Below are 14,028 nucleotides of genomic sequence, written 5' to 3'. Positions count from 1 at the left end.
GAAGCTGGGGTATTTCATTACTCTTTCTGAAAGCTAATATCAGCGATAAAGGGGTGAGTTAGGTGGCATGGTACATGTAGATCATTGCTGCTGCATCTGAACTGCTGTTGAATCCGATGCTACAATCTTCTTCTCATGCTCTTTTAACTTATTGCAAGTTCTCTAAAAATGTAGAAGAGCTGGGAAAAGAGGTTTGGTGTGGCTTCAGCACAACATTGCTTCATTCCCATTTTCCAAAGGCACGGAACTCCACCATGAACAACATCCAGATACGCCACGTGGCATACCTGGCAGTCAAGTATCCAAAGCCACCTGAGGGGCAGGGATTGAGGGGAAATCCAGTCTGATCAGGTAGACATAATTAATAAAAAATACCTACATGCAGCTTAGCTCATCTTCCTTGCTTTTAGAGATCACTAAATCACAAGCAGAGGTTCCTGTGTCACCTTTTTCAGATTATGAATGAGCAATTCCATTTTAGCCTGGTGTAACCTATCTAGGCAGGTAAACACTCCACTCAACACCATAAAACATCTTCCCTAAGAACACTTGGTAGTCATTAATATTTGTAGTTTGTTCCTTCATCTTTTCTCCACACAGGTAGATGAGGTAAGCTTTCTTGTAGAAGATTCCAGAGTTTGTTCTGTGTCTTCTGTTGGAAAAGTAAGGGCAAAGTTCTCTTCTCTGAGCATTGAAAGTGAAAAAGGGATCCGAAGGGATTGACCTCCATGGGCTGAACTACAGTGTGGACATTGCTTTGACCTCTTGTTTTTACTTCTATTGCTGAATGAGTTCCTCATCATTGCTCTTGAGAATGTTCAGTATGGAAGATTGAAATGTGATGCTGTGTACTAATAATAGCATAGTGACACAATTATCTAGGCAACTTTGTTATTTGACCAGAATTTCACACCCTGTTATTGATTAAAAATAACAGGAATCTCTGTTCTGCTTCCAGTAGAGCAGAAATGTACCGGTTTGTTATGATAAATGGTCATACAGAGAAACATATGACTAGAAACTGGTAGACCTTCTCTGTGCATCTCTACAACATTTAACACTGCTGTATAAGAAAACTCTTCTGCTTACTTCTATGCCATAAATACATTGACTAAGAAATGAATTCAGAAGAGTTAAAATAAGGCACTGCCTATCTGGGGCCAACAAACAAAATACAGTCTCTGATGTATGTATCAGCATATTTCTCGCTTCCTTTCAAACATACCCCACACAGCTCTTATAATCATACATAATCTTAAAGCAAATTGATGAAAGATAAATCTTTGATTCTTTCTTTTTCCATACCATGGTTTTTGTATGAGAGCTTTGATTTATTTTCACATGAGGAATTAGGGTCTTACTCGCAATTAACATACTTGGGTGTTGTGTTAAATGCTAATGTGAGGGTTGTCTTTCTGAATATTTTAAGGGATAAAACTCAGCTGTCTAATAAGACAAGGCACAATTTCTGGAGTTTGCTTTGCTGAAATTACAGGTTAATGTCATCTGAGTTTGCAAATTGATTTGAATTTAAGCTGTGTGAAATATTTGCTGTAGAACTTTAAGCTGAAAATACATCTGGTTTGGGTGTTTGAAGAAAATACTTAGTCTATGTGCTCTCTTTTTCAAATGGACCTGAGTTTAAACACACACTTGCATACTCAAAATGTTTACCTGATGCTTAATATGAAGGCGAGTTCCAACACATCTAATATATTTCATTTGGAGCTTTGGAACATGTCTGAAACAAATCTCAGTTGGCTTAGTCTGGTCTTGTTCCCCATGCAGTCACTGTTTACACTGAAAAATTGGAACTTTATTTGTTTGTGTCAGCTGAGAGAGCAGTCCAGCATATTGAGAACTGCAGTCATGGAAATATGTGCTCATGTGTTTATGTGTAAATGTCTGACAAAATTTCCTCCACATTTCTTCTGAAAAGTAAACTATGGGTAAATTCAGGTTTTCTTCACAAGGAAAGCTTAAAATGCTTTAAAAAGTTACGTAAGTTTTTTCCACTGGGGATGCTTAGAAGAAACATTCTCCCGAAGTTACCATACTACAGATGGAACCCAACTGCCCAGTGCAGCCTCCCACCAGCCAAGCCAGAACCTCCTGGCTTGGAGGAAGAGGCAAGCTGAGAGACACGGCTGCCTGCAGCCAGCAGCCATGTGAGCTGATGTTCCTGCTCCCAGGCTGTTTATTAGAAGTGGGTTAGGTCTTCCATGATCCTGATACTGCCTCACGCATGAAGATGGGAAAAGATAAATGGCATCGGCTCCCACATTGTGCACAGCAGAATATGACAGCCAGACCAGCAGTGCCAGAGTCCTCTTGGGAACTGTTTAAAAGCTGTTCTTCATAAATCTGCTGATACCTTAATCTTCAAGGCTGGCTGCAATGACACACCAAGGGGACTGTTATTAAATAATGAAAATGTCTTGCAGCGTATACTGGACTTGAAATACCCTACATCCTCTGTTACACCCAAACAGGGCTTCTCTGCACAAGGAATCATTTTGAAGATATTTCTTCTCCTGACTCTCTCTTCACCATATCATCATTCTTCTGGGACAGTGGCTGGACACTGAGAAAACTTCTTAGTTTCCAAGAAGCCTTTGGGGAAAATATATCCCAGACAGCTGCAACTTTCCATGTAATCAAAGCTAACTCTGAGTCTTCAGGCTCGGTACACACCCACATTCATCTTATAGTTAGACAAATCTTATCAGCAACTAAAGAAGACACTGTGTGCCCTGGTGGCGCAGTGGTAGGAATGCCACTTTGCAACACCAGGGCCCAGGTTCGAATCCCCCTGTGGCGCAAGTGGTAGAAGTGCCGCTCTGCTACACAGGAGGCTCGAATCCCAGGGGTTGGACTCAATGATCTCTAAGGTCCCTTCCAACACGTACGAGACTATGATACTATGATGATGATACATTACACTGGATCCATTTTCATTGAAAGGTATTTCTAGCAAGCAGTCAATTTTGCTTGCTTGCTTGACTTCACTAGCAATCCTGCCAGGATCTCAGGCTTTAAGTTTCACAGGAATCACTTAAGGATTCTGCATGTATTGTAAAATAGTATTTGCTGAATTCTTCCTGAGTCCATACCTCCATCTGCTTAGATTTGCTTTTATTTTTAATTCATGTGAAGTGAATGCACATTTCTCTGCAGAAATGTCTGACCTTAAACTAGGTTGATGTGGGACCGTGATGTGCTGATGGATGTCTACCATCGAACTTGTGTTCACGTGCGAGGACAAGGTTTGCTTGCAGAATGACTTGATCACTGAGGTTTCTACTCAGCTGTGTCTTCTATGGAATGCTTTTTTATATCGCCAGAATGCAGAATGCTTTTTATTGCAAATAACCCTTGACTTAGGATTGCCAGAATATAGGGGTAGATAGTCCTATCCCGTGTCCCAGACGGTGTCTTTCCCTTTAGTGAAATAGAAGAATAGTTACTTTGAATAGGTGAATGAATGATTAAAAAATAAAATGAAACAAAAACTAGAAAAACCTGGCAATATTTGTTGGATTTTAAAAGGCATTTGTGCATACTCTGAACTTATCTAAATCCAGTCTGCCCTTCATGCTCGCCAGGGGATTGAGCTTGAAATTCTCTTGTTTTTATCATTCCAACTGTGGATAATCGAATTAACATCACAAGTGTGATGGAGTTTCTTGGGCTGAAAGAAGTAACCTAAATATTGGTTTTATCAATTTGTTTTGGAAAATGGAAACACTAATTATTTATGGGGTTGTGCAATACTTCATGACAAGCAATTTCATTTCCGACAGGTTGTAATTATATAACAGGGGGTGAGATTTGCAAATCCAGGGTATAAAGCCAAGCCCCTTGTACTATAAGCTTGGATGATTCTTAGTGATAAACTTTGATGTTTCCGTTTTGAGCTCCTCTCTTATCAGTTTTGATGAATTATAGATTTGATCTTGCATGTGCAGAAGTGTAAGAAAGTGTAAATTTCTACAGCCATTTTCATTATGACTTTCATTTAAATGACCTCTGCGATGGAGATTTTCAAGGGCAGTAAAACAGCAAACTTTATATAAATCTCATATAAAGCATGAAAGTTATTTTTGTTTTTATACAATTATTTTTTCTCATTTCAACTATTCTGACTTCAGCTGGAGTTTCTACTTTCTTTTCAATGTCTATAAGTCTAAGTATTCTTTATTCAAAAGATGCTATTGGTTAGCTGCAAAACCAGCATTTGAAAATGTTATCTAATAGAAACAGGTATCATAAAACAATATGCCACCAAGCACCATAGAAACAATTTCATATGACTATATTTTTCCTTACATAAAATGATAGCTGGTATGATTTAAATGACTCTATCATTTCTTCCATTTCTGTTAAATGTGAACTGTCTGAACTGATGCAGTATCTCGTCCCAAGGTAAAAACAAAAAAACATAGAGTGAGAATGTTATCTTTCTAAAGGTCACGTCTCTTATGATTAATGTGTTGTTTTGAACACAAATATCACTTAGAAATTATAATGGGAACACTACCAAAGTTTTAAGAGAGAGAGGGCTTGCTTACTTATTTATTTAGACATATGCTACCCACAGTCGTTAGTAAAATGAATGTCTCCCAGAGGTAGGCACACTTCATTCCCAAATCAACCCAATACATTTTAAGGGCCATTGAGTTCTTTTACATTGCCATGCTGCAACCTGGTGGTTCCAACCTGACCTTTCCAGTCTGCCTCAGATGGGCAGCTTCTGCGTTAGTTTCTGTTCTGTTCTAAAATAAATGGTTAATAATGTGGAAGGTGAAGGTTGCAGGGGCAGTGCTCCCAGAATATGGATGAAGGTAGAAGATGCTTTGTGTCTCTGGTGATCATAATTGCTTTTTTTTTCTTTCCTCTTTTCTTCCCCTCCTACAGCCTGGAAGTGCTGCACAGACTGTCCTGAAATGCCAACTGTCTGTCACTGTCATCCGTCAAGGGCAGATCAAGGCTCACTCTGACAGAAATCTGTGGCTTAAAAGTAATCCACCTTAAATTTCATAAATTGAATTAACGCTTGCTATAAATTGAGACACTTAAGACCAATGTGGAGTGCAAGTTAACTGCTGTTTTTATTCCTATTAATTTTATGGCTACCATATTTACTCTGTCTATTATACATACAGGTGAAATGAATTATGGTTCTTGCCCTTTGCAGATCACTTAAACTGCCAGTGCAATTAGAGCATGTGTCACCTGGCATGACAGCAGGCTGCAGTGATATAAATGTTACTGATATTAGTAGTCAAAGGAGCATATGATTTAAACTCTGGCATCACAGCTCTGTTCCCGTCTCCAGGTGACATTAAATACCTTTTGGGTTACTTTCTACCTTACCGTCCCTTAGCTGGAGCAGAGATCCAGGGTACATCTAGCTGGAGTAGAGAGATCCTCTACATCATTTGGAGAACTGTAGTTTAGAAGTTGGGTTTGCTTATCTTTTCCTGTTTCACCAACTATCATAAAACAGTGTTATGTCAGTAATACACTTAAAAATAAGAGTATTCATACATGGGCTGAAAGGATTAATACATTTCTTTTAATGCTGTCATTCTAGTACTTAGGATTGCACCGTGCATTTTTCCATAGAGACTGGATATGCAGTACGATTTGCCAACTTGTTACATATGTAGCAAAATAAAGCCTATTTATCAGGGAAGTTCTTGTGAGGTTTATCTGCTTTTCCAAATATTCACTGTTTATGTCCAACACAGTGAATTTTTAAGAACTCTGTAGAAGTTATTTCGTTGCCAACTTGTAGAAAGAAAAGTAGGGTTTGTATGATCCATACTTACATGGAGTCTCCAGCTTGTATTATCTGTAGAGACAGTCTGTCTCTACAGATACACATCTAGTCTCTACGAGGTGTTGCACTTTTTCATCTGGATGATTTTTTGAACACGCTATAGTGTCACTCTTCCTCCTTAGGAAGCTTAGAAAAGAAATGTATGGGATTTACCTACATATATCCGACTGAGACTGAGAGTTAATTTTGAGATTGCAATCTTAACATATAGAGCTATCAGGTTCTCTATCTTTAGTGAACCTTGCAGATTATACTGTGTGCAGGTTGGAAGGGACCTTAGAGATCATCGAGTCCAACTCCCGGGATTCGAGCCTCTGTGCTGCAGAGCGGCACTTCTACCACTTGCGCCACAGGGGGGATTCAAACCCGGGCCTTCAGTGTTGCAAGCAGCATTCATACCACTTGCGCCACCAGAGCATACAAGAGGAATAAACTTTTCTCGTATCTAAGTTATTATACAGAAAGTAATATGCTTAAATTGGAACAAAACTAGATCTGGGAATGTAATGTGAAAGCACCAGTGGTTCTTCATAAGGTTATGAAGATGATTAGGGGACTGGAGCACCTCCCTTATGAAGACAGGCTGAGGGAGCTGGGCTTGTTCAGCCTGGAGGAAAGAAGGCTACGGGGTGACCTCATTGCAGCCTTTCAGTACCTGAAGGGAACCTATATCCAGGAGGGGAGTAAACTCTTTGAAAGGGCTGATAATACCAGGACAAAGAGAAATGGATTTAAGTTGAAAGAGGGAAGATTTAGGTTGGATGTTAGGGGGAAGTTCTTTACAAGGAGAGTGGTGAGATCCTGGAACAGGCTGCCCAGGGAGGTTGTGGATGCCCTGTCCTTGAAGGTGTTCAAGACCAGGTTGGACGGGGCCCTGGGCAACCTGATCTAGTAAATGTGAAAGTTTGGTGGCCCTGCCAGGCAGGGGGGTTGGAACTTCATGATCCTTGAGGTCCCTTCCAACCCGGGTAATTCTGTGATTCTGTGATACCAGTCAAGTAGAAAGTACATGACAAGAAAGTTAATATCTATCAGTTTAACAGGGAGGTAGGTGCAACCACTCAGTAGGTGCAACTAGCCAGTAGAGTCTCTGCCCCAGCATATATGGGTGGTGACAGGCCAGCAAGATGTCTGCTTCCTTAGTATTATGGCCATAGGTAACAGTGAGAGATGATAAAGCATTTTCTATCAGGATAAGCAAGGTCATTCACAGAAAGCAGGGAGCCTTGGTTTTAGCTGCAGAGAGGTTACTTGCCAGCAAGTTTTTTCTAGCTATGTGCATAAACTACAGGCAGTTTGCTTGTGTTCCTCAGTGGACTTAAGCCCATTCTCATGGGCTACTTAGATGTTCAGGCCATGATCTGTATTTTTCCACACAAGGAACAACTTTGAAGCTTTCTTCCTAGAAAGGTAATAAAGGACTAGAATAGTGCATGGGCATCTTCTTAGCTGTGGGCAATTTCATACAGCATGTAAAGAAAAGGAGTATTGTGCCAGCCTGGTCTGAACTGCAGAGAAACAACATAAGGAATCAAAAGCATTCAGGAGTACTTTTCGCACAACACAACTTGGGAAAGTGGTTGGTGTGAGATATTAAGGAAAAGGGGCTTACTTACGTACTTCCCTTGTATTTCCACTAGGCTAGCTGATCCCAATGGGAAAGATAGAATTGCAGTGCTTGAAAGCAGAGAGTATTATTCCCTAAACAAAGTGAAGGTAACTGTCAGGTGTTGAAAACGCAGCTGACCTACACAGCTTCAGCCAAGAAGGTCAGGTATTCTCTGCCTCCTTCCCATTAGGCATTTGCAGCTGATACATGCTGCTTGTTAGATTGTTGACTTAACAATAGCAAGGAGGGCTTTTCTTAGGGTATTTGTTGGTGTATGGTTTTGACTTAGAATGAAGTATTGTCAGTATGGAAAGGATGGAATGGTGCACATCTGTGTTCATTTAAGGAATGGAATAGAATCTCAGATTGTATGGCTTTTTTGGCTTTTTTTTTTTTTTTAATTATTATTATTTGAGCAACAAAATTACCAGTCAGGGTAGAGGGTTACTCTTGTTTGTTCTTCTTATGAGTAGCAAACAAATCGTAACAGGAGGTGAAGGGGTTACTCTGTATAATTGGAGTAAGTCACACAGTGTTAATTTAAAAAGTTAATTTCGTTCATTTCACTAGCAAATATTCCGCCTCCAGGAATTATCCTTTCTTTGGAAACAGTTCTGACTGTTTTCTATTGTCTATTAACATGATGTTTTGGGGATATTTTCTGTGGAATGTTCAGGCTTAGAGCTGTGCCCACCTGCAATGTTATAACTGGCAAAGCAAATTGCATTATCTTCTCAGTAAGCATTTTAAATCTTTACTGTTTTAACCTGAGTTCCTGTAAATCAGCCAGAGCAATCAGTTTTAATGAGTCCTCTAAGAGAAAAACAACAGTGGAAGAGCTATGGGTTGTTTTTTTGTTTTGGGGTTTTTTTCCAGTTTAATCCGGAGGAAAAAAAGAGGTGCTGCATTTTCCCTCATCAAAACTCCTGGTGCGTAGCAAATTCTCATTGCTTGCCCTGCACCAGAGGTTACAAACTTTCTGTGTGCGTACCAGAGCTGAGGGTGTTTTTCAGTGTTTGGTGTGAGCAGCACTCATGCAGCAATCTGCTCAAAAAGCAGTGCCATCACTAGGGAATGCGATGGTTGTGGTCATCAGTGTTCTGCTTCTGGTCACCACATGCTCAATGGTCCTCCAATAAATTTGTATTGATATAGTGGGGAACTGAAAACCACTGTGTGATTCTGAGCTTATTTCAACTGAGTCATCCATTCTGCCAACCACCTCTACAAAAATACATTTCTTTGAGGTGCTTTGGCTTCAAAAGGTGAGATAAATGGGAAAATCCCAAGGACTGAATGTAAAAGAAAAATGAGTAACCGACTTCTTTCTTATTGCTGATTTATTATGTTTTTCTTTTTGTCTTGCATTGCTGGGGAATTCCCTCAGCAAGTGTTCATGGCTCCAAATAGGAGTGGCAAAACCGATGACTTTGTCTGCCAGCATTTGTTCTTTCCTCAGCCGTTGATATCTCTGTTCTTGAATTATAAAGATTATATGTTACAGCCATAAAAACAAAAGAGTTAAGGCTGGAAGAGCCCTCAGGAATCTTTGTTATGTGTCTTGCGGATGTTATAAAAGTAATGGATAAAAGTAATTGTATTCTAAATTTGGCCATTTATTTAGTAGTTAGGTGGCTAGAATACAATATTTTGTAAACTTTAGGCCAAAGCCCTGTTTCTAGGAAAGGGAGAAAAAGTAAATTAACATGGCATTCTAAGCACTGGAAACAATGTTAAGAAAGGAAAAGAATAACTAGGCAACAACAAAGGCTTTAAGGACCTTCTTCGACCTGAGATAAGATACAGTGAAAATGGACTATTCATTCTTTCCTATTTCTGTAATAATACATTGCATCCTCCTGTGAATAAAGCCTTTCTTGTGCCCTGGGACAACAGTATTACAGCACTACTCCCTCAAAGGTGGGGTTTTAAAGCAGAAAAGCTGGGTAACATTTGGGTTATGGAGTACAGCAGGCAGCCTTATTCAGTAGCGTCAGTCAGCACATACTATTGCTGCTCATTCAGAACAGTCTTGTAGCCAGTTTGCTTTCAGATTTTGCTGTCTCTGCTTTATCAGCCTTCTCCCCAGCAATACTCCAAGCCCCACCAGAGAGACAGCAGCTCTGCAGCTGCTCCTAATATATGCACATGCTAATTGGCAGCTAATGTCTGCCAAATAAGCTCCAAGGACTAAAGCATTTGTGCCTAGCCCTCAGCTGCTGCGTGAAGCTGTTCATTTATGGGTCTTCACAACATCCGAGGAACAGCAGGGGCTAGGCAGAGATGATAGACAAGTGGTTGGTTAAGCTTTGTTTCTAGAGGGCACCCGAGTTAAAAGTTTTCATGAACAGCATTTTCTCCTAAAAGTTCAGTGTCAGCACTGGATTGCAGTTGCTGTATGAAATCCATATTCCCTACCAATATGGTGTTTGATGGAAACCTGGAACAGTTCCACTGCTGGTGAATCGAAAGAAGTTTCAGTGATCAGACAGACTGGTTTTGAATAATGGTCCTTTTTTTCCCCTAATGGTTATTCAATTATGATGTAAAGGAGCTAAGTCAGGTGTTGGGGACCCAAGAACTATCCCAGGAAGCAGGCATGTAACTGCTGTGATATACTGTTGCCGATATGCACGGTTCATCTCTGCATTTTGATCTCTCCAAGAAGACCTGGGGTCATAGCAGTTGATGTTGAGCACTGTGGCAAATAAAACAGGTGGGGCAGAGTTCTGGTAATTAGCTATTTGGTTAAGTCTCCCTACCTTCACATCTCTCTACGTGAGTTTGCTGCTAGTAAGGAGGAAATGCTTCTGATCTTAATGGGAGTGCAGCAGCATCCATAGCACAGTGGCAACCAGGCACAGGAGCCCAGCAACAAGAGAGTCTGCAGCACAGTGGAGAATGATGAGAAGTGGGGACAGGCAACCTGCCAAAAGTAGAAGCTGACAAGGAGACTTTTTCTGGTGCTTAGAAGACTGTACAGTCTGGCAAAATCAAAGAAGTGACTGCATTGGGTTTAAATTGAGCCCAAAAAAGGTTTATCCTCCACCAGTTCTCTAAGATCTTCATTTGCAGGTGCTCTTAGTTTTATTGCTTGTTCTTCATTCTAGCAGTTTGCTTTTGAGAACCTTTTGAGCACTTATAGATGACTCAGGATGATCTGGTGTTGCGATTTTATGAGTGACTTTCGTATCTCTCCTTCTGCATCTTCTCACAACAGTTTGATGCAAGTATTTCATCAGTTCCTCAAATTAACTTTTTTTTACCACCTTTGAAAATCCAGTCATCTAATAATTAGGCTTGGAATCTGCTGTCTGCAGAGCAGCATCTTCCACCGAAGTGACAAGTACGCTTCTGCTGAGGTCACACAAAGCATACGTTTTGATGAGAGTTGTGTTTTGGTCTCCTCGTGCAATGCTTAGCATTATAAGATTTTATTTATAATGCTGCCTTATTAGTGTCATGGTAACAAATTTGGACCTCTAGTTCTTTAATCTATTTGGTTATTTTCCTTTGCAGCTTTTAAAGTCATGTTTAGTGATAGAATTGCAGACGTGTCAAAACCATCCAAGTTAGGACAAGTATCTCAAGATTAAGAACAGCTTCACATAAAGAGTTTCACGAATTGCCATGTTTTCTTTAACTATATTTTCAATTGGCTACCTGGGAAACTTCAGTACTGTGTATATGGGTGTACTGTGTTACTGATTCCTTTGGGATGGCTAATACAGCCTCAAAATGTTCATATGAAGAAACTCCTTATCTGATAAGCAATAAATTCCAACGTACCCCAGTAAAACTTACTGGCCAAATACCATACCTACTGTAAAGATGAGTGACTCATGCTTAGTCATCTCCGTGTTTTATTGTTTCATCTATAGGGGATAGGAAACTGCTTTACTCAACTGTCTTATTTTAAGAGAGCTCGATCAGCAAAATTATATAGTAAAATGGAAGTACAAATTATCAGAAAGGACAGAAAAGACAGCTCAGTTTTCTGAAAAGCTTTTGTTTTTTTACTGTGTTGGGGCCCATTTAGATTTATTTTACATTGTGTTTCCTTTGCGTTTCATGGAGCTTTTACTTCCATGGCTCTAAACAGCATCTCTGTCAAAATCTACATCATGGAGTTAGGCCTGTGGAGGCATTTTATGGTGTCTTCCCCTGGACAGCTATAAAAAGAAGAGAGTAACCTCAGATCAGCCAGGCAGCATTCTGTTGTTAAAGCAGTCATACCGCTGTATATAAAGGGATCCTGTGTTTTCCTCAAAGCTCTGTGTCAAAAGTGAAGACTTCCTTCATCTTTTCATTGGTGATTATCTATTTCAAAGGGCCAAGAGATTAAAGAAGATATACTTACATATTCATCTGTGCACTCTGTTATTTGACTTAGGAAATCATTCATGTCTTCACATCTCTGGCCTGTTTAATATGTAAAGTATTTTTATAGGCAAGATGCTAATAACTGAGAAGACAGAAAAATATCCCGCTCTTGTGCAGTGAGATAAATTTGAAGTAATTCTTCTAGGTTTTGTAATGTAACCTTGCCTGTAAACAATGTGTAGTGTAAAATAAAAATGTGATGAAGCATAAAATAAGAAAACAGTGGAGACACAAGGTTTGCCTACATCAAGATGGTGAAATGAATTAATTAATTGGTCTGCTCTATCTCTTTTGAACTGCATTTTGTTCTTAGGCATATAAATGGGCTGATAACTTAAGCTTTGTTGCTTTGCAATTGCGTGGCTTTAAACCAATAGGCAAGCAAACACTGATTGCCTTGCAGTGATGTGATTACATCCACTGAATTTATTTACTTATTGTCTCTATTTTCTCTTACAGTAGCTACTGCTCCAAATTGGAAGGCTTGATGCATTTAAATGGCAAATCTTTCTAGAGAGAGCTGTCTAACCTAAGCCTCAGGAGGACTAGCCAAGACAAGAAGGCTACTCAGCAAGTGCTTGAGGTTGATTATGACAGATATTGGCATTCTGTCTAAAAATGTGTTTGAAGTGAAACATTTTAACCACAGTAGACTGAAATCTGTCACTGTTACCTGAGCTTGTGAAATAGTCTCTAGGCACTCTTTTGAGTAAAATTGTTTAGTTGCAGAAAGCACTTTTTCCTCAAAACCAAATATTTTAGTAAAAGAAACTGGGCAAACTGAGTAGAGGTGGAAAATGCAATCCCACCTCTCTCCGATTGCTAAGTAGCAGCTTACAATTAAGCCGCAGTTCCAAATGGGAAAATAATGTAATGGCCTTGCATGATCTACCTTTCTTGGTTCTCTCACCTTTATTGTATCTACCTTGAATTATTTACTGAGTCAGCTTGGTCAGGACTGGTGGTAGTCACATTAGGAGACTGTGGATAAAATACTTTTCTGCTTTAAAATTAGTTTAGCTGCAGGCAAGATGCGTACAGATTCATAACAGAGAATTTAAAACTTGGATGTGTGGGTTATGAGACCCACGTGGCACAGGGTTTCTGTGGATCTGGTAGTATGTGCAATGTTAACATGAGTAAGAAGCCCGTGTGTATGTATACATGAAGTTCTATTATATTAGTATGACCAAATTTATCATGGTGGACACTACACCAAAGAAAGAATAATGTATCTGTATGTCGTGATACCAGAAAGGCATCATCTCCAAGAGCATACCTGTTTCTTTGACTGGTTTCTGCCTAAGTAGATGTGAATTTTCACTGCACACAGGTTTTGTTAAAGCTTACTTGGATCAATACATCATCAACAGTACTTGAAGTAAGATAACATGTTTAGTAGACCAGATCTCTCCTCCTGGTTGTGGAACTGGAGAAGAATTATGGTTTTCTATTAGCAAACCTATTGCTAGGGGCAGAACAGATGTAAATGTTTCACATCTCTGTGAGATTTCTTAGGTGAAAAAGAATCAAGAAAGCCTTTAGCCTCGCTTTCTATGAATATGAGAAAATGCATTATTCACTTCATTATATATATATATATATATAAGTTTATATATATATATAAGTTGTTACTTATAAAGTAAAATAAAACAGCAATTAGGTAAGTTCTAGAACATTTTCTTGTCATAATGCTTGTTGCATTAAAACTGTTAGAGATCACTCCCTGAATTACCACAATGATTTGTTTTCTTTCAAAATAGAGCCCTTTTAAAGAGGTTATCTTATTTTAATCAGAACGCACTTTGGTGAAAAAATAAAGTTGCAGCTCAGTGGTGTGTTCTCAGGCTTGTTCGGTTTGTCCTACAAAAAAGATTTGGTGTCATTTGAAGATTTTTAGTGAAGCTTTGAGCCGTTCGTATTCCATCCATTACTTTTCTCCATTGTATCCATTTTCATTAATCTCTCGACGGGACACCAGATTTAAAATGGAGAAATAATTGTAGCTTGAGTTGATCTTTATAAACGTATTCACAGTGTGTGTCAAATAAGGCTTTTGTTCTCAACAGGACAAGTTTTCTGCTCGCTGGTCACTTTGGTCCTCCACTATTTATTACATTTTCAAAGTCAGTGTCATGCAAAGTTAGAAATGTTAAGTGTTTTGAATAGATTCTTTACAATATTGCACCAT

The 14,028-nt window shown here is 39.3% G+C and overlaps 1 long non-coding RNA gene across 2 annotated transcripts in view; it reads left to right on the top strand.

The window, feature by feature from the left end:
• Nucleotides 1–5,696, top strand: part of LOC116653631 (uncharacterized) — a 130,334-nt gene extending 124,638 nt beyond the window's left edge. For both annotated transcript variants that reach the window (XR_014948836.1, XR_014948830.1), the window contains one exon: nt 4,918–5,696. This is a non-coding gene — a long non-coding RNA (uncharacterized LOC116653631). The remainder of the gene's footprint in view (nt 1–4,917) is intronic.
• The last annotated feature ends 8,332 nt before the right edge of the window (nt 5,697–14,028 follow it).

The sequence above is a fragment of the Coturnix japonica genome, chromosome 8 (assembly GCF_054131305.1).
Source record: "Coturnix japonica strain WE chromosome 8, WE-NBRP24, whole genome shotgun sequence".
NCBI classification, from domain to species: Eukaryota; Metazoa; Chordata; class Aves; order Galliformes; family Phasianidae; genus Coturnix; species Coturnix japonica.
The sequence above is the reverse complement of the archived record's forward strand: the minus strand, read 5'-3'. Positions and strand labels throughout refer to the sequence as shown.